Below are 21,931 nucleotides of genomic sequence, written 5' to 3'. Positions count from 1 at the left end.
CAAGTTTAGAGCTAAATAAGATTTCTCTCTCTCTCTCTCTCTCTCTCTCTCTCTCTCTCTCTCTCTCTCGTCAATATCTCCGCGTGGTAGTTCACCGAGAACTTTATGTTGACGCGACCACTACGGAACATTCGCACAAAGCCGCGCTTCCGCGGAGGTGCGCGTAATCAATTGTGACGGGGCGAAGGGCAGGAAGGGAAAGGGCGATGGATGGTGTGCGAGAAAGTGCGAACTCGCGCGCTTCAGATCGCACGAAACATCGTCACTTTGACACAACTCGATGGGATTTCATAGAGAGCGGCGCCTTGTGTACTGTACGGACGTAACAGCGCGCCCCTCGCGTATGAGATCGCGGGGAGCGGGGGGGGAGGGTACGTCGAATCCGCGCGTTTTCGAATAAGCGCCGCGGCTCATTACCGATTGCCGCGCGATAATGCGGCCGTTTCACGCCGCGAAGGGTGGGAGGAAGGGGGGAGGAGGTGCGGCCGTGAAACGCTGCCGTGCACGCCCCGCGTGCAAATCGCCCCCAAGGGGAGGGAAGTAATTTCCAACTCTTAAACCGCGAAAGCACGTCCACGATCGATTCCAATCTGCATCGCAAAAGACGACTTACATTACCGCTGAAAAGCGGTCACGCGCGGCAAAAGCGGGATCATTATACGCGCGGTGACGCTTAGGGAAACGACTATCCCTTCTTTTTTCCTCTTTTTTTTTTTTTTTATTTTCAACTACACGGTACGCGAATCTTCAACTCTTCTGTGTCGTACGCACGACACGAGCGCGGTTCACTCCCTTTTTATGATGGAAACCGCGAAAAAATTCGCTGCTCTGACAGCTGAGAGGAGGACGAGACAGAGGGAGACAGACAGAGAGAGAGAGAGAGAGAGAGAGAGAGAGAGAGAGAGAGAGAGAAGAAAGAAATCTCTCGACTGCTCTACATCACATTTTAAAAACAGATATTTTCTCTTGAATTATTCCGGCTATGTAGTTCTAGTAGTTCTGGAAAAAGATACTAACACATTAGCTAATATTATCTCTCTGGGTATGCGCGTGCGTTTTTGTGCAAAAATCGAATGCGAATAAAGGTTTAATTATTTTAACTTAATTACCTCGGTTCATTGTATTTCAAACAACGCGATAGACAAGATATAGTTAATTAAATTGCAAGCGCGGAGAGAAGCTTTCTGCTAAGTTATCGTCCGACGCGAGCGTTTTCTTCTCGGGCGTATTTTCGATTATTAATATATTATATTTGGCGATTCGACGTGCCGGAAATTTTCATTTGTATCGTAGACCAATTAAAACTTAATAAGTTCGCCAGGTCTATTCGCGATGTAAAATTACGATAACCGCAATTGCGTTAGCTGTTCGGGAATAATTTCTCCTCAACAGGTTACGGGTATACGAAATCGCTCGAAGCAATCCTCGCGCGCCTTGCTCCCTCTCGCGCGCGCGCGCGCGCGCGGATGAGGTCTTTTTCTACTTATTTATAACTAAGTCTCGGCTTGATTATGCAATCTGCTTTGTGCAATCGGGGAACACTTCTGCCACGCACGGAAATGCATTACCCTTTCCACGGCTTCTACAGCCGTATAAAGCTGCAGGTGAGATTTCGAGCGAGGAATTCAACGGTGAATTCGCTCGCGCCGTGAAAAATGCAAACGCGCGAAAGTGAAAGAAAAAAAAAAGAAAAAAGGGAAAGGAAAGAAAAGGGGAAGGAACGGTAAGTATCCTCCGGGGGGTAAGAGAAAAACCGGAGAAATAGTTTGAACTTCGAATTACCTGGCGGATATACGGCAAGGTTCGCTAGATTACGAGCATTCGTAAGCCGCGTTACACTTTACACGCCGAGAGGAGGAATTCCTTCGAGGGGAGGCGCGGCAACTCCATCGAATGGAATTCTCATTATTTACGAACTTGCCGGTTCTTCTTCTCCGCCGGAAGTATATCAAAGTCGTATTTCTCCGGGAGTCAATACACCGTGGACGCGGCGTTCATAAACTTCATAACTCGCTTTAATAAAGCGAGTATATATACGATAACCGGGACGGCTGTTGCGAGCGAATCAAATGAAAATTGAGAGACAAGAGTAAAGAATATCTTTTCTGCAACGAGGTCTTTCAACGCAGCTTCAACGCATATCATTGTTGCGAGAGCTTTAATTCGACCTACGTTCTACACAGTCTTGCCTGGTTTCGTGCGGCTTCTTCGTGCCGCGCAAAAACTATGCGAAAATACGGCAAATACTTGTTAAATTCATTAATTAACTCACCGTCTCATTCTCCAGTTTACTCGCTATCAAATTACTCGGCCGCGATCAAATTAGCAATCGAAAACTTTCTTCGGGCACGCAATTACCGCAATGGAAACGCGAGGATTTGCAACTCGTCTTTGTCCAAGACTTCGCCAAGACGCTAACTATGAGTTATAAATAGCAACACCTTCAAATATACTCGGAAGATGACTGGGACAGGCAGAAAAGAAGGGTGACAAGAAGGGTAGCGGCAAGAACTGTGGTGGTGTTGCGGTAACAAGCTAGAGTAGGAAATGAAAGAAACGAAGAAGTCCCTTCGAAAGAACATCCGACTTGTTAGACCAGTCGCTTGTATGATTAATTTCCCTGTGTAACCAGTTATCATTAAGCAAAACTGTGATAAATAACGTTGTTATTTTTATTGAATCTCGTGTAAAAAAATGTAAATTTATTAATATAAGATGATTGATCTTGATATCTATTATCTACTACTTAAAACTAATATTTTTATATTTTTTATCATACAATATGCTAATTTTTCGAGTCATAAATAAGGATATCAAGAAACGACAAATTGTAATCAATAAACAAGAAAATTAATTTCACGATTTGTTTCTTATTATTTTGAGAAAGTTTCCATAAAAAAAGAACATAATAAATATAAAAGTTCTCTTTATATGTGATAAATAGTCTACTAAAAAATCTAGAGATTAAGGTGTGTTCAAATGTTCAAATCTCCATCGAACTATTTCATCCAGACCTGATTTCGTTATGGCTTAAAAATACTCTGAATGTAACTTAAGCTTAGAAATTAGTCTCGCGAGTCTCCGCAAGAAAGACTGAGATTGCTTAACAAAAAACGACCTACCGCACGCGGCGCTGGATGGAAAGAACGGAGAATTTTCTCGAGATGATGATTCAACTTGAAGAGAAGCCGAGCGGGAAGTCGGTAGAATCTGAGGTACAGCTACAGGAAAAATCGGATCTCTCTCTCTCTCTCTCTCTCTCTCTCTCTCTCTCTCTCTCTCTCGCTCCCACGCGCGCGCGCGCGATTATCTGAATACTTGGAAAGCTCGATGTCGAAGAGAGAGAGAGAGAGAGAGAGAGAGAGAGAGAGAGAGAGAGAAAGAAATGAAGAGAGGGTGACGCAGTTCTGTGCACGTGCGAGATCTCGTGCGAATCATGACATATGCGCGTGTCCTATGTCGCGAGGAGAATTGCGCGATGTGGCTGCTTCCGTGAAACGACGAGGGCAGCGGCGGCGACGACGGTGGTGGTGGCGGGTGGGTGATGCTCCTCGTTATCCATATGCAATATGCATGGAAGAAAATATGCGCACGCCAGTCTATAATTTAGCGGCGATGGACGGACGGACAGACGGACGGACGAATGGACAGGAGATCTGTGTGTGAGTGTATTATGTTGACCGAAACGGAGAACGCATTGGCAGAACCGACGCCAGTGGACGGTTCGGTATGCTTGTCCTTCTCTCTGTTAATATCCTATGCCGTTTGTCGCGGCCACCGAGACGCGCCGAGACCCTAAATAGGAACGGTAGGCATTTCGAATTCGGCATTAATGTCTTCATGAATTGTAATTGACATTTTGATTGTAAATTCCGGCAGCTACGATTTTATCGTGGAAATTTTATGAAAATACAATGGTGTGTGTGTGTGCGTGTGCGCGCGCGCGCGCGCGCGCGCGTGTGTGTGTGTGTGTGTGTGTGTGTGTGTGTTGGATTATAGATTGGATTATATTCTATTTTTATCTCAATGTACAATGTATACATATAAAATTATGTATAAAATCATTAGAAGAGAGTAAATACCGCAAGCAAACCGTATTTTTCGATAAAATCAGATTCATCGGAGACAAAGAACGAATCAATTGCGAAATTTTACGTCCAATTTGGCCGTTGACGTCCGCAAATTGAAAACGAATTCCAGAACTGTCACTCTTTGTGTTTCGCTATGACGTTGCGGGGAAATAGAGAAAAATATCGCTTTTGTTCGGACGATATCGGAAATGGAATAAAAAAAAAAAAAGATCACAGGTTCACCCGCGCGGAAGGCATACGAAAAATGTGACAGAAAAAATCGCGACACGCATGCCTTTGTCCATTGTGAAGCTGCCGATGTAGAATTGCCGGCAAACCATCCCCGATATACAAATCGTTATTACGTCGCGCTTCCGGTATCATTTGTGAAAAATTTAGGATTTACACGACAATTTTATCCGTCGCTTTAACAAGCGGAATGTTTAGCGTCGCGACGCTCTTTGCGACAAATCGGCTGGCGCCGCGCCCGACGTCGAAAGCCGCCGCTTTTGCGTAACGATGCACAAAAGCCATTTTTTATTTCCGAAAATTTCGCGGATGGATTGGCGCGTGGTGTCGTAAAAAGTGTCACGGTCGCGTGTCACGATAATATTCGCGCGACGCGGCCTCCGCGCCGTCCGATCCTACGTGCGTTCGTTACGCCGCGGCGCAGATAAAAGTTATGCACGCCCGGAAATTAGAATTCAATCGATAAATCATTTTGCCCGCGTCGATTTCCACGGTGGAAGCGCGCCAAGGCGAGTCCCGAATGGCCCTCCGCCTCCGAGATATAACAGCAGCGCTCGCATCTGTTATTTCGGCCAATTAGTTATCCGCACGGCACCCGCAGCGCGGAAAATAGCGCGCGCGCGCGCGCGCACACTAGAGCGCAACAAACGATATAATATCGATTCGCGGCGCGGCCGTTATATAAATGAGCACATTAGAGATGTACATCGGGCACGGGTGAATTCGAAAGAAGCGGATGAGTTATGTTATAATTTCGCTCGCCGAAAACTTATCGGAGAGGCTATTAAAGATATCGCGCGTTTTGCGCGCCGAGGTCATTATTTTTCTGAAATATAATTTACAGATCTTGTTGCTTTTGCTCGCTCTCGAGAGCTCGCGAAGTTTCCTTAGAATTGGGAACCTTTGGAAATTCCAAAGGGCGCGTGCCGTCGCAGTCTCTTTTTCAACAAAGGCTTCGCAGTCGCCGGGAATACCGCTTAACGATACGGTTCAACCCGTTACTACGTTTAACGACGGCACAAAGGATCCGGAACCTTATGACGTTTCGCGGAACCGGAATCTAATGGGGGGGGAGGGGGGGTTATTTTGCACATACGGGGCAAGGTGGAAGGGAGCGCACGGTGGAGAGAGCGAAACAAGCTGAAAGTATATGTCGCGTGGGTTGTCGAGAGAGGAGTATCGACTTTAATCATCGGTCTGACGAAAAGGGAAATCAAGATCGAGAAGGGGAGTCCCTCTCGACCTTTCACCTAATGGTTTGAGAAACTATTGAGAAACCACATCCGCCGGCATATGTTAGACCGCTCCATTTATGGCCGCGCAAACAGATCGCGCGGTAATGCAAGTCGATTGAGAATGTATTGCCCTTTGCGCGTCATATTTTCATAACTATCTTTCCCTCGATTTCCCTTGGAAACTTATACGATATCGACCGTAAGCGAAAAGGGCAGAAAATCACGCGGAGCCGAGAGAAAAATATATATGCCGCGCATATTTCCCGGAAAATACATCGAATGTACGCGTACGTGTTATGTATACATGAAATTGTCGCCGACAGCAAAATTTTAGCCGTACTCTTTCAAGTTTGAATTGACAAACAATTAATAAAACGCGAAAGAGGAGGAATTATCATTATTATTATTCGTGGCTACTCTGTTGGAGATTTGCCTGCGAGCAAAACATGATCGAAAAACGAGTACGTGTATTAATTGACGACCGCTCGACGAAACGATTGTGTTCTGTAGTAAAAAAAAAAAAAATTGTACTCCAATTATAAAATGCGCTATTGACTCACTCACCCTGCGTCATTGGCGAACAACGCTCGGCTGATCCTCGACGCACATGTCCATGTCAAAATCCTCGAAGCTATCTATCGCACACGGCTATTCGATATCTGAAACAAAAATTTTAATTATGTTTGGTCCGATGATCATCGAGCGTACGGAATAGCGCGTACTTTTGAGTTAACATTCGGCCAACGGCTACGCCATGTGAAATTTTATCTACAAAGTCAATAACATCGACGCACGGGAGAAATCCGATATTTGGTGACATTCGAACGTGTTCCTTGTATCAAACGCTTTTAAAGCCAGTACGTTGGCAAGTAAATTAATCACATCGTATTTTTATTCACGCCAACCATTGAATTTATCGGAAGAGTTAAAGCGAACAAGGCGTAGCCCGCTTGTTGGCAAAATAAATATCAAAGCGCGATTAATAGCAATTAATCCATTTATTTAAATGTACGAGAGAAGAGTACCAGGATACGTAAAATTAAAATTAAATAAAGAGAGTAGCAGTGGAATGCTCCTGCAAATAGGATGATTTATCGCGAGTTTACTCGCATACCGCGCTCAAATACAAATACCGGGAATTAGCGAGATAACGTGAAGATTACGATGGTAAAAGCTGCTTCCCGAAACTGGTGGTTAACGTAGGCGGTAAACTACCCTTTACCTATATCGTTCCGCCTCGCGAAGGGGAAAGCGAGTTATAAACGATGCCCGGAACAACGTTAACTTGTTGCTAGATGCGCCATGTAAACGCGAGATTTACGGCATTCACGGTAATAAGCCACGAGACCTACTAATGTGAGCCGACTGCACGAACGTAACATTCCAACAACTTTCAAAAAGAACGAAATAATAAATATCTGGACATGTTACGTGCAAAATGTTTGCAAAAGATCCGATTTCATTCTCATTTGCAAATAAAAAATTTAAACAACTTATAACGCTTCATTTAAGAAGGTCAAAAAAATCAAAAAAATCAAAATGTTTCGATCTGTTAAAAAAATTATATATAATATAATTATTTAAAACTAGAAAAAAAAATTAAAATTAGAATTTTATGCACAGTGTTACAATAGATGCATTAAACGATAATATATTATATTATATTAAATTAATTTTACATATCATTGTATATATTATTTTAATTTTTAAAATGCTTCGATCTAAAAATCATAAAAATTATATAAATAGAATAAACCTTTTTTTAACATCTTACAATCAAAAAATTAATTCCATCCATCATATAACTTTTTTATATAGAAACTAAAACTAATAAAATATAATTATTTCATGCATGTAGACGACTGGCTATTTCCAATATTTGACAACGCGCAACTTGATTAGAAATGCCAACTCCATTTTTAGAATGTATTGTTAGACTGATCATGAAACATGAAACATTAAATTATTTATATAGTTTTTAATAATAGAATATTAGTATTATGATCACAAAATTAAAAATTGGCGTTCAATATTATCTTTTTATTCTAATAAATTATAAAAATTATAAAGAAAAATTGCATATTGTTAAATATTTTATTATGTAAAAATAATAAAAATCTACTGTTATAATATTTATACAACAATTCATTTTTTTTATAATTTCGAAGATTCGTAAAATCATAAAATTTCTCGCAGAAGAAGTTAAGTTAAATATCACCTTTGTCTCAGCGGATGTGCGTTGCGGAGACTTTACGAAACAGCTTCCGAAAAGTATAGGGTCGCTTTCTCTGCGACGGTTTAATATCCATATTTTCGCGAAACCATGCTGCTGCATAATTTCGCATCGTAACGGATTGTTTTCTTTCGGACGGATATCGCGTCGCGTTCGGAGGACAGCGCGTTGCACTTTGCATTTTTCAGCGAGTCATACGGAGTCTCATATGCTGCCACGCGGCAGCAACAGAAGCGGCGGCACAGCATCAGCTGCGACTGCAAATCCCCGGCACCCCGGTGCATCATCCGGGATGCAGAAGGAATAGAGACGATGGCGCATCGGGGACAGCCCTCTTGGGCCGGTCGACTTCCGGTACACCGTCTGCAATTCCGTTTTGTAATATTAAACTCGCCCGGAGATGAGTACGTTCCGAGAGGCGCACAGAAGAACGATAACGTTCGGATCCGTTGGAAAAAGAAAAAAAAAATGGATACAGTAAGCAAACTATCCTGTAAACTTTGTTGAAAGCGAACAAATCGACTCTTCGAAGATCCGCGGAAGCGTGTACTTCTCCTCGAGAGCAAAGGATGTACTTTTCTAGAAATACAAGTTGACGTAACATAAAAATAATTTGCAAAATAAGGAGAAATTATTTATAATAAAACTTGCTTGCCTGTCCAATAATATTTATAATGACTAGATATCATGTAAAAAAGTGGTACGAAAGAAATATGAATATTTAAAATACGTTTTTTGCATTTGTCAAATTACACCATTTTTTTTTCAGCCAAAAAAAAGAGGATCTGAAAAATTCTTGCGTTACGTAGGGACAGGAATGTGAACCTGTTTTCATAACTCTCGCCAGGAATTCTTAATATCCGGGCTACATATTTATTCTCGCCTCTCGAGAGAAATATCTTCCTCTCATCTGGAGCAAATTAACACGAGAGCGCATCAGCTTCACATGTTGCGAGAGGTTGGATTGCGTCATAGTCGGTAAAAACACATTAGCTAGATTCATTCCCGGTTCGTGCGGAACACATTTGCGAAATATTCTTTGTAGGATACGAAAAATCGTAACAACGAAACGCGTCCGTCGGGAGCCGGCGGCCGGTTGAAGGCGAGACGTTATCTCATAAATGACATATTGTTTATACGCCATTCTTACACCATCCACGAAAAGCGCAGTGGATTATTCCGAGCTTTTTTTTTTTTTAGCTTATATTTCGCAAGTATTTTCCGCAGAGAATTCACAACGTTGCACATAACATTGGCGTAACGCGACGCGTTTTATCTCTTATCGGAGCTTTATCTTTTATCATGGCGTCCGCGATAGACATTTCCCCATGGGCCTACCGTTCTCATTTCGTCTCCTCGGCCGCGGCGATATAAAAAAACGGGGGAAAAAGTTAACGCTTTCAGATCCTCGAAAGTTTGAAAGTTCGAATTGAATGTCAAAGGACCGCGAAGTAGCATGGACACTGGGGAAAGAGAAGAGACCGTCGAACAAAAAGGATACTGATGTAGCAAGACGGAAGAAGCTTTGCGAGGAAACTTTTTCTTCTGCCGGAGACACCGGAAAGCTCCCTTTGACTCGCTTCTCATTAATTTTGAATCGTCAACAATATCCGATGTATCAAAAACCTTCGGATGGAAAAGCAAGGCTCTTTAGAGGTATCACGATATCGGAAAATAAAGATAAATATTCTCTGAGACATTTTCATAAAATAAACGATATAAGCGACATAATAAGCAAATAACTCAATGATTCGTTCGATTTCACAAATAATGATCTATCGTGCAGTACTGCGAGTCTTCGAGCGAACGATCTTCAAGAGAAGATTTGATTACAAAAATAGAACTCTTGCTGTAATTCCCAATATTTCGGGCAATATTTCAAGACTCACTCTCACCATTTACCAATCGAAAAATCTAGTCGATGGGAACTCGTTCGGTTTACTGCGGGTTGAAATAGAGAACGGAAATCGCCGCTGCGAACGGTAATCCGCGTATAGACCACGTAGGGAACACAGTTTCGGTCGAATGTTTCGATTATCCGAGCGATGCACAAGTCATTTGTACAATATTCAAATATTACGTATCTGTTGTGACACGGCGCGTTTCGCGTTTTATCGATTTGCAATTCCGAATTGCACTCGATCTTCCTCGTGTCGCGTCGTGTCGTATCGCATCGTGTCTCATAAACGACTCCCTAAGGTTTACGAAATTTACATGACGCTGCGTCTCGCAGCCGTGTGTTCGCGAGCATTCCAGAAAATATTCCGCGGAAAAATCTCGGAGTTCGAGATCGGTAACGTGATCGGACAAAAATAAAAAAAAAAAAATCAACAGAGATGAAGCATCGGTTAATTTTATGAACCTTTTATTTTTTTAGTTATTTTGTGCATTAATGAGAAAATTTAATTAATGTAAATGTATGTATGTATATTTAATTATGTAATATTTTGCTCGTCAAATACGCGACGACTATATTTTTGCCGCTGGATATGACATATTGAAACGTGCTTTCGAAAATGCGCTGCATGTAACTCTTGGTTACTAGAAAATGTAGAGAAGTAATATATTACTTTACGAGATGCGATTACATTTATGTCACGCACATATCACGAGAGATCCGTACAAATCAATCTAGCCGAAAATAAAAAAAAAAAAAAAAAAAAAGAGAGAGAAACGAAAGAAAAATGTTCGGTATATAACAAAAATAGAATTCAATTCGTATTTCGCAAAATGGAAAAATGGAAAAGGGAAATGGGGAAAACGCCAATGCACATCTGGGCGTATCTGTATTTTTTGTAATAAGTATATTCCGATTCACGAGCAATATTGAAACTATCTCCTTTGGGAGATGTTACGCAGCATTTCTTTCTCCGACTTTTTAACTGTGATGCCTGTTTTATGCCAAAATGCCTCATTAAAACATTTTATGCTTTATGCTTTATGAATATTTGCTCAGACAAATGCATATGTCACGATAGACGTCAAAAAAAAAAAAAAAACAAATTAAAAAATCCAAGTACAAAGAATTCTGGAAATTATATATCCTGGATAAAATAAAAATAGATAGAAGATTCATAAGATAATAGACTCATTGTTTTTGCGAACAGCAAACGAGAAGAAATTAGAGAAGAATTAGAGAGAAACAATTAACAAATTAGAATAAAAAAGATGAATGTATAATGAAATAAATTAGTCATATAATATCTTGGATAAATTTAAAATCTAATTTTCAACAATGAATATCTCTTGTTATTAAAAATTTTAGATCATATTTTTTTCAAAACTATTGCGATTATATTTTAAATTGATGTTTTACAATACATACATATTTCGTGCTATTTATCGTTATAAAGTTTATTTTTCGATTAAACAATTTTAGCTAAAGCAGGACATGCGATCGCAGGGCAGGCAATCTGTAAAGATTTTCGTGTAAAAGCGGAGAAAGAGAGAGAAAGAGAAAGAGAGAGAGACGCGCGCGGGAATCAGAACCCATCAATAATCCGCGCTTACTTTTTCAACCGGTTTCATTCAGTTATCTCGACAAAAGTCTATATGATATCCAAATATTAGATATCCCACGCGCGTCGGTGTCGGGCATTCACTTTCGATCGATTCGCCGCGATCCGGAAATCTACCCGGATCTTTCGCAGAGCGGCTGTGCTGCAGGCCGCAGCCAGATCCGTTTTATCGTCGTCCGTAGCGAGTAATAAAGTTTTCATCGTTTCGACCGCCGGCTGCGCGGAAATGCAGTTTCCCTGTTAGCGGCTGAGCGTATACACAGTTTCAAACGGAGGCGAACGGGCGGAAGCACAGCGTGGATTCGGTAGCAGATCGGCGGTCATTTTAATCAATCAACTGTCCTACTTGCCGTGCAAGCAAAGCCGCGGAAAGATGTAGATGTAAGGAAAGTGGTAGAGGGAGAGGGGGGAGGGGGGAGGGGGAAGGGGGGAGGAGGAGGAGGAGGAGGGTATTTTCAAGAAAAATATGATCAGATGCGAACGTAAATCACATTTATCGATTCCAACGAGATCTCTTTTCTTTTTCACAGCGCTATCCAATTTGGCGCCATTCAATTTATACGTGTGCGTCCAAAGTGCTACGTATCTTCGTGGTCTTTGGTACAAATCCAATCTTTTTTTTTTTTTTTTTTTTTTTTTTTTTTTTTTTTTTTTTTTTTTAAATCTAACGCGCATCCACTTTTTGACGAAAATTTTTCGCGACTTACCGACGAGAAGGATCGTTCCCGGTGAATGGAGGAACGGTTTTAAGATCTTAGCCAAAGCTCGACTCCCCGAGGAACGGTTTTCCATTGTGTTTCCATTGTGTTTCTTCAGCGAAATTCCCGGAGCAATTTTGAAATCAGCACAAACGAGTCGCCGATCGTTTCAGGGGAAGAAACTTCCGTGGACCGGCTCCAATTTTTCCGCGACGGCCAACGATACATATCGCCGCAACACGCTACACGCTGCATTTCTACGGCTTTTAACCAATGGATTTCTCTCATTCTGTGCCGGCGAAGCGAGTGTACCACTATCGAATCAACGAACATGTCTGATGGATTCTGAGTTAACGCTCTTCCGGCTCCACGAAGAACCGACATAAAATCCGATTACATTTTATTATTCATTTAATTCTCCGAACGCAAACTCGTTTAGCATTGTGGGATTATGAGATTATGAAGAATAGCAAAATACGAGATAAATACGAGAGAAAGAAAAGGAATAGAAATAAATCGTACGCAAGATAAAGAGGCAAATGTAAACAAATAATTAAAAGGAGTAGAATGTATCTTTTTATCTTTTCGGAAGAATTCTTTTTATTCTTACACGAAGACTTTCACTTTGTTGCAAACAAAATGTTGCAGTTTGTTGCAAACATATTTTAATTCCAATTATCGATGCTATTGTGCATTTCGTTGAAAATAAATTTAATTCCGCTTTGTATTGGTCTCTTTTGTTACGGGAATTGAGGTTTCTGTGTTTCTAAGCCGGCTGATTGCCCTTCCATTCGACAGGAAATTTGAAGACGATTTCACTTAACGAAGTAAACGTGAATATCCGTCGAGGACGGTCTCGCTTGAACGCGATTGCCCGTGGCTCTTTATCAGTCGACATTTTCCCATTCAATTCTTTGCCGCAGTTATCATTGCCACTTAAGATACGTTTCGCTTTAATAGCATCTGTTAGACCGATAATCAACGCTGCTCTAATCACACGAGAAAACTTTCGATATTACATTTTTGTTACGATTATCGTCCGCGCCATCTCTCTCTCTCTCTCTCTCTCTCTCTCCCCCTCGCTCTCTCTCCTCGAGACAGGAGACGGTTTAATTAATAACCAAACTCGTAGCAGTCGCTCCGAAACGGCGCTTATCACGAACATATTCAGCGCCGGTCTGCGAAACTCATAACCGAGGTCAATTCAGAAAAGGAGGCTATCCTGACGGCGCTACGTTGTCTAACAATGCGGCGGACACTTCGCCGTAATTTGGCCGGCCAATAGCAGGGAGATAACTGCGTTATGTGGGATTTCGACCTGCCTCGAGCGGGGGAAATTTCAGTGGGATAGCACAAGCAGACCCCGGGGTGCAATCCACTTACATAGCTAATACCCACCACTGCCAGCCACTGCGCCGGTCGGATAGCAAGTATTCTATTAACGTCGGGACACTTTGGCGACGATCAGTCCCAAGAATATTCACATCTGAAACGTAACTTTCGGGAACTATACTTGGAAAGATTCACGTCATTGTGACAAGAAATGAAGAATCTTGAATTTTTTTGGTAAAAAAATAATAAACTTTTTTCTTATATATATATATATATATATATATATATATACGACTCGTTTTTAGATAATATAACATGAATGCGATACTTTTTTATCGTAATTGCGTTTAAAGAATATTAATAAAGATTATCGACGTCCTTGTCAATACAAATCTGATTATTGCGACAAATATCGACATATGCCACAGTGATCGAATTGGTAAAGATAGGCGGCACAGATAATCGGGAGATTTCAAGTTCGAACTTTGGCTGAAATATTTTTCGTAATAAGAATTTCTCGTAGAGAGGGGAGAGGAATATCTAATTATCGATTTATTAAAAATTTAGCTCTGGCTTCAAATCGCCACGTTGCAAGTCCGTTAAAAATGATGTGATTGGCGACATAAGTAGTTATCTCGAATTTATATATATAAAATTCGAAAAATTAAAAATATTATTAGATGCCTGAGATCCTGCCTCGTCCTTACATGTTACTGTTATTTAAACAATTATTTCTCGGCTCGCCGTTTATTAAATGAAAAAAATTCTAATATCCCGAATTATTAATAAATGTTAATAAATCACGACCGGATGTAATTTGTATTTTCCTTTCTTTTTTCGCGTTAGCGTTTAATATATTGTGATATATATAGTCATTATGCAAATATTTAATTAAATCAGAGCAATGCTCGCAACAATTTAGCGTTATTCGCATTATTTCTTATGGGAAATTACTTCATTAAATTCCCACCCGCATTACACTACGCCCACAATTCATTGCGCCATTCATTCAGCGATGTCTGTCACAGGCAGTACAATAAAGCGATCGATCTGGATCGCTCGGACTAAAGACCAGACTCAGCGCGTCCGGTTGTCGGGGAGCCCGTATAATCTTCACAGCTGCCTAATCGGTCGAATCAATGATCAGAGAGACGGAGACCCATAGTGATGTTCACGTATTCACGGATCCGCCATGCGGAGCGAGAGAATGTACGAACGCGTGAGATCCCGAACCGGGAGGATGATTGAAGCAATCGGAGCCACTTTGCCGAGGCGCGATCCTTTCATTGAATAAGAGCAAAGGGACACGATTCATTTGAAAAGTGGAACAAGCGAATTAAATCCCGCCTCTGTTGCATATGCGACACCAGTTGCGATTAGCGAAGTGAATACCGGGCATTGAGATAAAGCTCAGTTTGGGAATCAGTAATCCACTGAAAGCGCTCTCTCTCTCTCTCTCTCTCTCTCTTTCTCTCTCTCTCTCCCCCTCTCTCCGTCTATATGTGTATATAGGTAAGGGATGTCTATTGTATTGCATTAAGGAGCTGTCATTAACACGCACACGCCATTAGCGCAGAGTACGGCATCCGGTAAAATATATCGTTTATCTATGCGGGGGCTTAATTGATTCGTCGCTAGAATTCTTAATTACGACTGGCATCGAGTGCGAATACGTGCGCAGCTCGTGTGCAGCTTGCCACGCATCGTGGCCGCGCATTACGGCGCGGCAATTTTTCTCCGATCGCCGTCGGATCGTTTAATTAATTTAGCGTCACTCGCCGTCTGCGAGTGATACAGAACTAGGAGGCGGAACCGGTTTAGATCTCCCAATCTCGGGGCGAGGCGACGCGTGTACGTTGTTGCGTGGTCCGGTGATTTATGTGCTTTTACGCGATTTAATATATTCTCAAAATTACGTTTTTTTCCTCGCGCTTTTATTATATCGGCACGGCGAAAGTGCTTCGTTTATACGAGTGATGAAATTAAACAACCTACGAGCTGAATTAATTCAATTCAATTTTCGACACACGCGTGTTCCGTTCCGCGAAACGTGGGACGATTAAAAGGAGAGCGGATAAAGGATTGCGGAATCGACGAAGGGTTCGCTGCGCGCTGCGTTATTGGAGCTCGTATCACGATTCGTATCGTGACTCACGATGTATGATTAGTTGTTGCCTGTTGTTTCGTGATCTCTACGGAACAACTAGTAATTGGTCCCCGATGTTTCTCTTCATGATCGGCTCGTCTAAACTTGCGAAACAAGAAGTAGCACAGTTGTAGAGATGTGCCGAACACAACTCGATACACTTATAGTTGAACAAAGTTACAAATTTACATATCTGTTACATATCTGTTATATATCGGTATAACATATTCCCATTTATTTCATTCTACGATACTGCGAAACAGATAAAAAAAAAAGACAGGATTAAAGAGCGACTAAAAATAGGCAAACATCGTTAAATTGACTTTCTCTAATTTAAATCACGTACGTGTTAATATGACTAATGATTACTCAATTTCCGGGCGTGGTTAATAACGAGAACGACAGATTCTCGTTGATGCAATTACTCCTATTCTAAGTTCAGATTGACTTGTGATAATAATTAAAAACCGAGAAGTCCATTAAGAAATCACTAACATAAGTCAATAGCATAGTAAATAGTAAGAAAGTTTAAAGCAAATTATAAATTAATGAGTTATGAATAATTAATCATTTCTCGCCCATCTTCAAATATTTAGCTTTTTAATATTTAGCTCGAATATTTAGCTTTTTAAATTCAAAATTTACTTATATAATTATAGTTAGTTACTCATAATTATTAAAAGGCTAAATAAATTCAAAGATGGACGAGAAATGATTAATCACTTTGGCACGGACTTCGATCTTTTATGACGAAACTGCGCGCAACCTTCGCTCTGAGGCCGAGGCGTGCGAATCTTAATCGCACGGCCGGAGTAAATGAGGCTAATTAGGATTTAACGTATGCGGTCGGGCTAATGAAGCTCAATGACCGGTGGCAAGTTTGCACCGGAACCAGTAGTTGGCGCGTAACTTCACGCTCAAAAGACGAGATATACCTTCTCGCCATGTGTCTTAATGCGCTTTAGCGACTATAAACGGCTTAACAGGAGGTTGACGCTGTAGCCGAGCACCAAAGCGACGCCCCGCATAACATGTCGATTAATAATAGCACTTAAATTCGCGTCATGTAAACGTTGCGCGCACGTCGCAATCACTTGCAGCATCATGGGCAAGATCAAAAGCTATCAATTAAAAATTTAATTTGATAAATTTTAATTAAAAAAAATTTAATTTAAATGCGACTAGAAGAAAAAAAATTTCAAATGATTTGAAATTTGAAATTTTCTTATAAAATATTGAGTGACGTCTTTTCACGTATATACAGAGAAAAATTGCTAGAAATTTTAAAAATCGCTCAATTGTTATTATATATATAAGTGGGCGTTCTTGTAACAGACTTTTCGTATCCGTATATCTCAATATTTTTTTACACGATAAGACGATAAAATGTGTCAGCATAAGCATTTGCCCGATAAAAGTGTCGACTTCGAAATAAAAATCAGTGGCTCGTGCGTGATCACGTCTTTTAACGTGACTTTTACATATTTCTTTCACTATCAGAGTACTTTTGCGAATGGTTATATTTTTTTTCATAAAAAGTCATAAGAACACTCGGGAAGTTATATAGATCTATCTGAGGGAAATAGTCCAACAATGTAAAACATTGTAAAGATTTAAATTATGTATAATTATGTATAAGAAAATCACGCAGAGGGAACTACGAAATATTCAAAACTTAATCTAAAGTAAGATATTTACATTTATTATTTAATATTATATAATTTTACATAATTTAATAATATTATATTATAAATATTAATATAATTAATATGTCTATTAAAATTTCAACTTTTAGATTTTGGCAAAATTCATAAACAAAATGTAAAATATAGAACAGCATATGTTGAATTTTATTCATATAATTATTGATTATATTATGAATTTCATCGGTATCATAAAAACAGACAATTTATTTTACATAATGCCACACATCGGAATTTCAAATTATAAAAGCTGAATTTAAAAAAGTAAAATTAATGCTTTTACATATATTTTCAAGAAAATTAGATAGAGACAGAGAGAGAGAGGGGGGAGGGGGAGGGAGAGGCATGATTCGTATAATGAAAGAAAGGTAAATGTAGAATAATTAACAGTTTAAATACAAAAAATTAGAAGGGATTGTGCTATTAAAACGAGACAGCTGTGCTGTTTAGCATAACCGTGTGCCGTGTGGTCGTTCCCACGATTGGGACGCCAAACAGAAGATGTCTAGCACTTCTCCCGCGGCTCCGAGGCTAGAACCATTTCCATGAAGGAACGGAATGCCGTGCCAACACAGCACGGCTCCTAACGAATGTGCGAGACGTATATATCGGTGAAATAACACTCCGAGTGAAAAATTTGAGTTTCGAGGTAGGAGCACCTCGAAGGCGGACGCGCGGAGTAACGTTTACCCAAGAATTCGAATATAGAAAAGAAACTCCCCGCGGGATTTAGGAGGCGTAACAGGTGATTCTTCTTCTGTCGTAGGACACACTCTCCCTTCGGCATTCCGTGAAATATGATTTGGCCACGACCTTTTTTACTGCGACCTTAGCTCGCAATGAACGTCGGCAAATAAAAGCGATGATTATCCATCTCACTCACTCTCGTATAGTGATTTAACGTGCTGCTTAATTAAATACCAATTCAATCGAAAGATATAGAAATATAAATATAGATAATGATATTATATATTTGTTTATTTTTTATAAATCTTTAATTCCAAATACGCTAACGTATTCATTCAAAAATAATGTAATTCATAAACTAGATTATAAATTTTTTTAGATAAAATGCGTCCCGTGTGGAAAATTTAACAAATTTTGTCGTGCGTTCAAATTGATATCTCGCATTTATGCCAATTAAATTGTTTGTACGATGCACGTTGCCATCGCGTAAATTATTTTATAAAGTTCCGTATGCGAGTTATTGCGACATCTCTCTGTGACATTCGTGTCGCTCAGATGTCGCGTTTTAATGCAAACAAGGAGAAAAGCAAGGTGTACTATCACGACTCGATGATCACGCGCGTTTGCATTCGCCAAGTTACAAGAAATTATGCTTAATCCTAACGCGGAATACCTTCTCTCTCTTTCTCTCTCTTTCTTCCTCTTCTCGACTACCTGAAGATTATGAGACCTACCGGCATGCCGGGATCACCCGACCACATAATTCTGTCCTTCCTCTGACAGGTTTTATTTCCCATCAGGTACGAATACTTGGGAGCCTACGATTCCTAACGGAGAAGGGTCGCCATCGGCTCTTAAACGAGCCGTTTCTCTGTCGTCGTGATGTTTCGACGTGAATGAGCAGTGACGATAATCACGATAAATAAAGAACAGTGTGATCACAGTTATGTAACTGACGGCCAGGGTGACGGCTGAGATATTTTTTTGCGAATAATAATTTCTACAAATTATTTTCTAAAAGCACGTAACAGTTAAATATTCAACAGTTAAATATTCTTTTCGATTAAAAGATGTAAAGTAACATAAATAACATTAAATGATAATAATTATTATTATAATATAATAATAATAATAACATGATAATAATTATAATAATATTAATAAATAATAACATTAAATACAATTTAAAAGGTAAAGAGATTAATCGTTAATATTATTTTTTTTAATCGTATCATATATATATATATTTTAAAAAATAAAAAATATTTATATATATACATAGATCTTTTTTTTATAGTATATATAAAATAACATTATTTCATTGAACTAATATAATATGAACGGCAGAATGCAATTCTAACTTTGTGACGAATTGAAAATAAATCGTGTTTTTTATTTTGTTTCAGAATCAGAAGATGGTGCGCATAAATGAATTTCTCGTCAGAAAACGCAAGGATGGATCCGCTTCTCTCGCGTTTTCCATCTCATGCTAATGTCTAATCTGATTATGTTACAGGAAAATTAATTACCTGTATGTTACAAATGAATATCATAATCGGATGAATGAAATTGAATCTACGGTGCCATGCTCTTTCAATAATCATATTTATAAACGAGATTAAACAAGCATCAATTCAATCTACATAGTCTCACTTTTTCTCTCTTGCAAATGCGATATTTTTTAAATCAGCTTTCTGTAATTAAGATCTAAAGGAGAGAGTTATAGGCCAAATACCACTTAGGCTACTTTTTATTTCGCATTTTATTCTGATTTATAAAAGCTACGTAACTTGATATTTCAGACACTTATTATCGCACATTTAATTTTTTATTAATAATAAATTAATTTGTTACAAGCCTTTTTGTAATATTCTGCAAAAGATATGATTTAAGTAACTGCTCGCCTAAATCATATCTGTGGATCTTCTTATACCTCTTTTGAAGATATCGAATTTATGAATGAAATGAATTAAAAATATAAAATCAAAAATCATTAACTATGATAGAATAGCTATGTTATAAATCATTTATCAAAAAGATTAAATATTTAATAACACAGAGCAATATGAGTTTTGACGACATGTAATCCCGAAGGTTTTTGGCATGTTAAAACCAAATTCCAAATTGCTCCATCACGTCAAGTTTCCGAAATAGTCTAACTTTAAAATTTCAAAAAGGCCTATCGAACATTTTTAGAATATCTTATAAATCTGATATGATGGAGAAACATGAATTACGGACTCGAACTCAGCTTTGAAAAAAAAAAATTTACGAAAATCTATGAGATTTTATAAATGTGGATCGACATAGTGAAATAAAAAAAAATTAAATATTGCAAGTATATGTCGCCGCACTTACCCAAATTCAGAGTAACTAACGAGAATGAGAACGAGAACAAGAATGAGAGATGGTTCTTGATCTCATATTTAAAGATGCAAGATCGTCACTTCTCTTGCGAGAAAAAAGGCTACCTAATATGGTGCTAATTAGCGCTCACCTTTTAGCGGACACGAATGTAAGTAAGAACTCTCAGGGATACAAAAGGCATATTATATTGTATAGTTACAAGAGATATTCTAAAAATATCCAAAATAGGCCTTTTTGAAATTTTACGATTAGAATATCTCGTCTGTTGTGATAAGCTATGGACAATTTGAACAACGGATTTAATTTAACATGTCAAAATTTCTTTCGGGATTACTGCCGTTTCTGGGTCAAAAATAAAATATTTTTTGTAAGCTTGTATAATTAATAAATAATTAAAATAAAAGTTATTCAAAAAAATAATAAGTTATTCAAAAACAAAAATGTCGAAATAAAAACTGTTTTGAATTAATTTTTGTGAATAACATATTAGAGAAATACATAAAAATTCAGATCAATTATTAGTTTTATTATTATCAATTATCAGTTTTACAGTGACATAAAAAATTTTATATAATAATTGTATATAGTATAATATATAATAAATGTAAAATTTATTCTACGATAAATTTTTTTTGAAAATATAAAAATTGAAAATAAAATTGCATGATTATATCGGCTATATAAATTTACAAAAATGAACATATATTTTACATTTCATATATTTTATTGTTATCATATATTTGATTTTTTAAAGTGTGCTAGTACGCACAATATAAAAAATGATGTAATCTATTAAACTTTTTATATTGCTCATATTTAAGTAAAACACATTACTAAATGTGTCTTACATTAAATAATAATATAAAAAATTAATGACGTGCACGACTTATGTGATTAGAGCATTTAGCAACTTTCTTTTACATCGTATGAGACGAAAAATAATTTTCATTCTGAGAAACTCATAAAATCCTTGAATCGAAAACGAAACTTGATTTGACTGGATATTTTCCTGCTCTTCGACTCTCTCTCTCTCTCTCTCTCTCTCTCTCTCTCTCTCTCTCTCTCTCCCCCTCCCTCTCCCTCTCCCTCCCTCCCCCCCCTCTCTATCTCTCTCTCTCTCTCTCTTTCTCTCATCCCGTCGTTATTAGTAACATCCAATTAACGAATATTTTCGATTTCTCAAAAAGAGTTTTCATCATGAACGGAAAATCGCGCGTTACGCTCGAACGGACGTACGAAACGCGATCAGATTTTTCTCCGTTTAATGGCTCTCTATTCTCTCGTTCGTGCACTCGATCCGCTGATTCACGACGCGATTCGACGCGTTGTCAATTAAACGAGTGCAAGAACCAATGACCGGAAGTAATAGTCTATCGAGAATCACGGAAAGGGTCTCTAACGGTTACTGAGATGACACGTCACTCCCGTTGTAGACGCGCTGCCGCAGAAGTGCCTTTAATATTCATCGCCCGCTGCTATATACATGCGAATTTCCGGTAGAACATGTTACCATAATATTATTCATTATATTAAAAGCGTCGTTACTTTCGCACGTGTAAGGGACTACCGCGATAAAAATTCTAACGCGAAGCCAGGAAGATAACAAGACGTTTTTGTCGGTCTCATTACGCATAAATTTTACTTACAAAGCTCTACTCAAACAAAGGCATCCGTTTTCCATCCCGTTTAAAAA

At 38.9% G+C, this 21,931-nt stretch overlaps 1 protein-coding gene and 1 long non-coding RNA gene across 2 annotated transcripts in view; one reads left to right on the top strand and one right to left on the bottom strand.

Moving 5' to 3' along the window:
* The window catches only part of LOC105428296 (uncharacterized), a 29,788-nt gene extending 10,279 nt beyond the window's left edge, over nucleotides 1-19,509 (top strand). Inside the window, exon 2 of the long non-coding RNA XR_967984.3 lies at nucleotides 19,278-19,509. This is a non-coding gene — a long non-coding RNA (uncharacterized LOC105428296). The remainder of the gene's footprint in view (nucleotides 1-19,277) is intronic.
* Nucleotides 1-21,931, bottom strand: part of LOC105428301 (CD151 antigen) — a 100,446-nt gene that overhangs the window by 64,288 nt on the left and 14,227 nt on the right. Inside the window, exon 2 of the mRNA XM_089080958.1 lies at nucleotides 6,119-6,213. The gene's annotated coding sequence lies outside the window, so the exon portion shown is untranslated. The remainder of the gene's footprint in view (nucleotides 1-6,118; nucleotides 6,214-21,931) is intronic.

This window comes from Pogonomyrmex barbatus, unplaced genomic scaffold (assembly GCF_055798465.1).
Source record: "Pogonomyrmex barbatus isolate J1 unplaced genomic scaffold, ASM5579846v1 scaffold4, whole genome shotgun sequence".
In the NCBI taxonomy this organism is placed as follows: domain Eukaryota; kingdom Metazoa; phylum Arthropoda; class Insecta; order Hymenoptera; family Formicidae; genus Pogonomyrmex; species Pogonomyrmex barbatus.
Note: the sequence above shows the minus strand (reverse complement) of the source record. Positions and strands in the feature narration are given on the sequence as shown.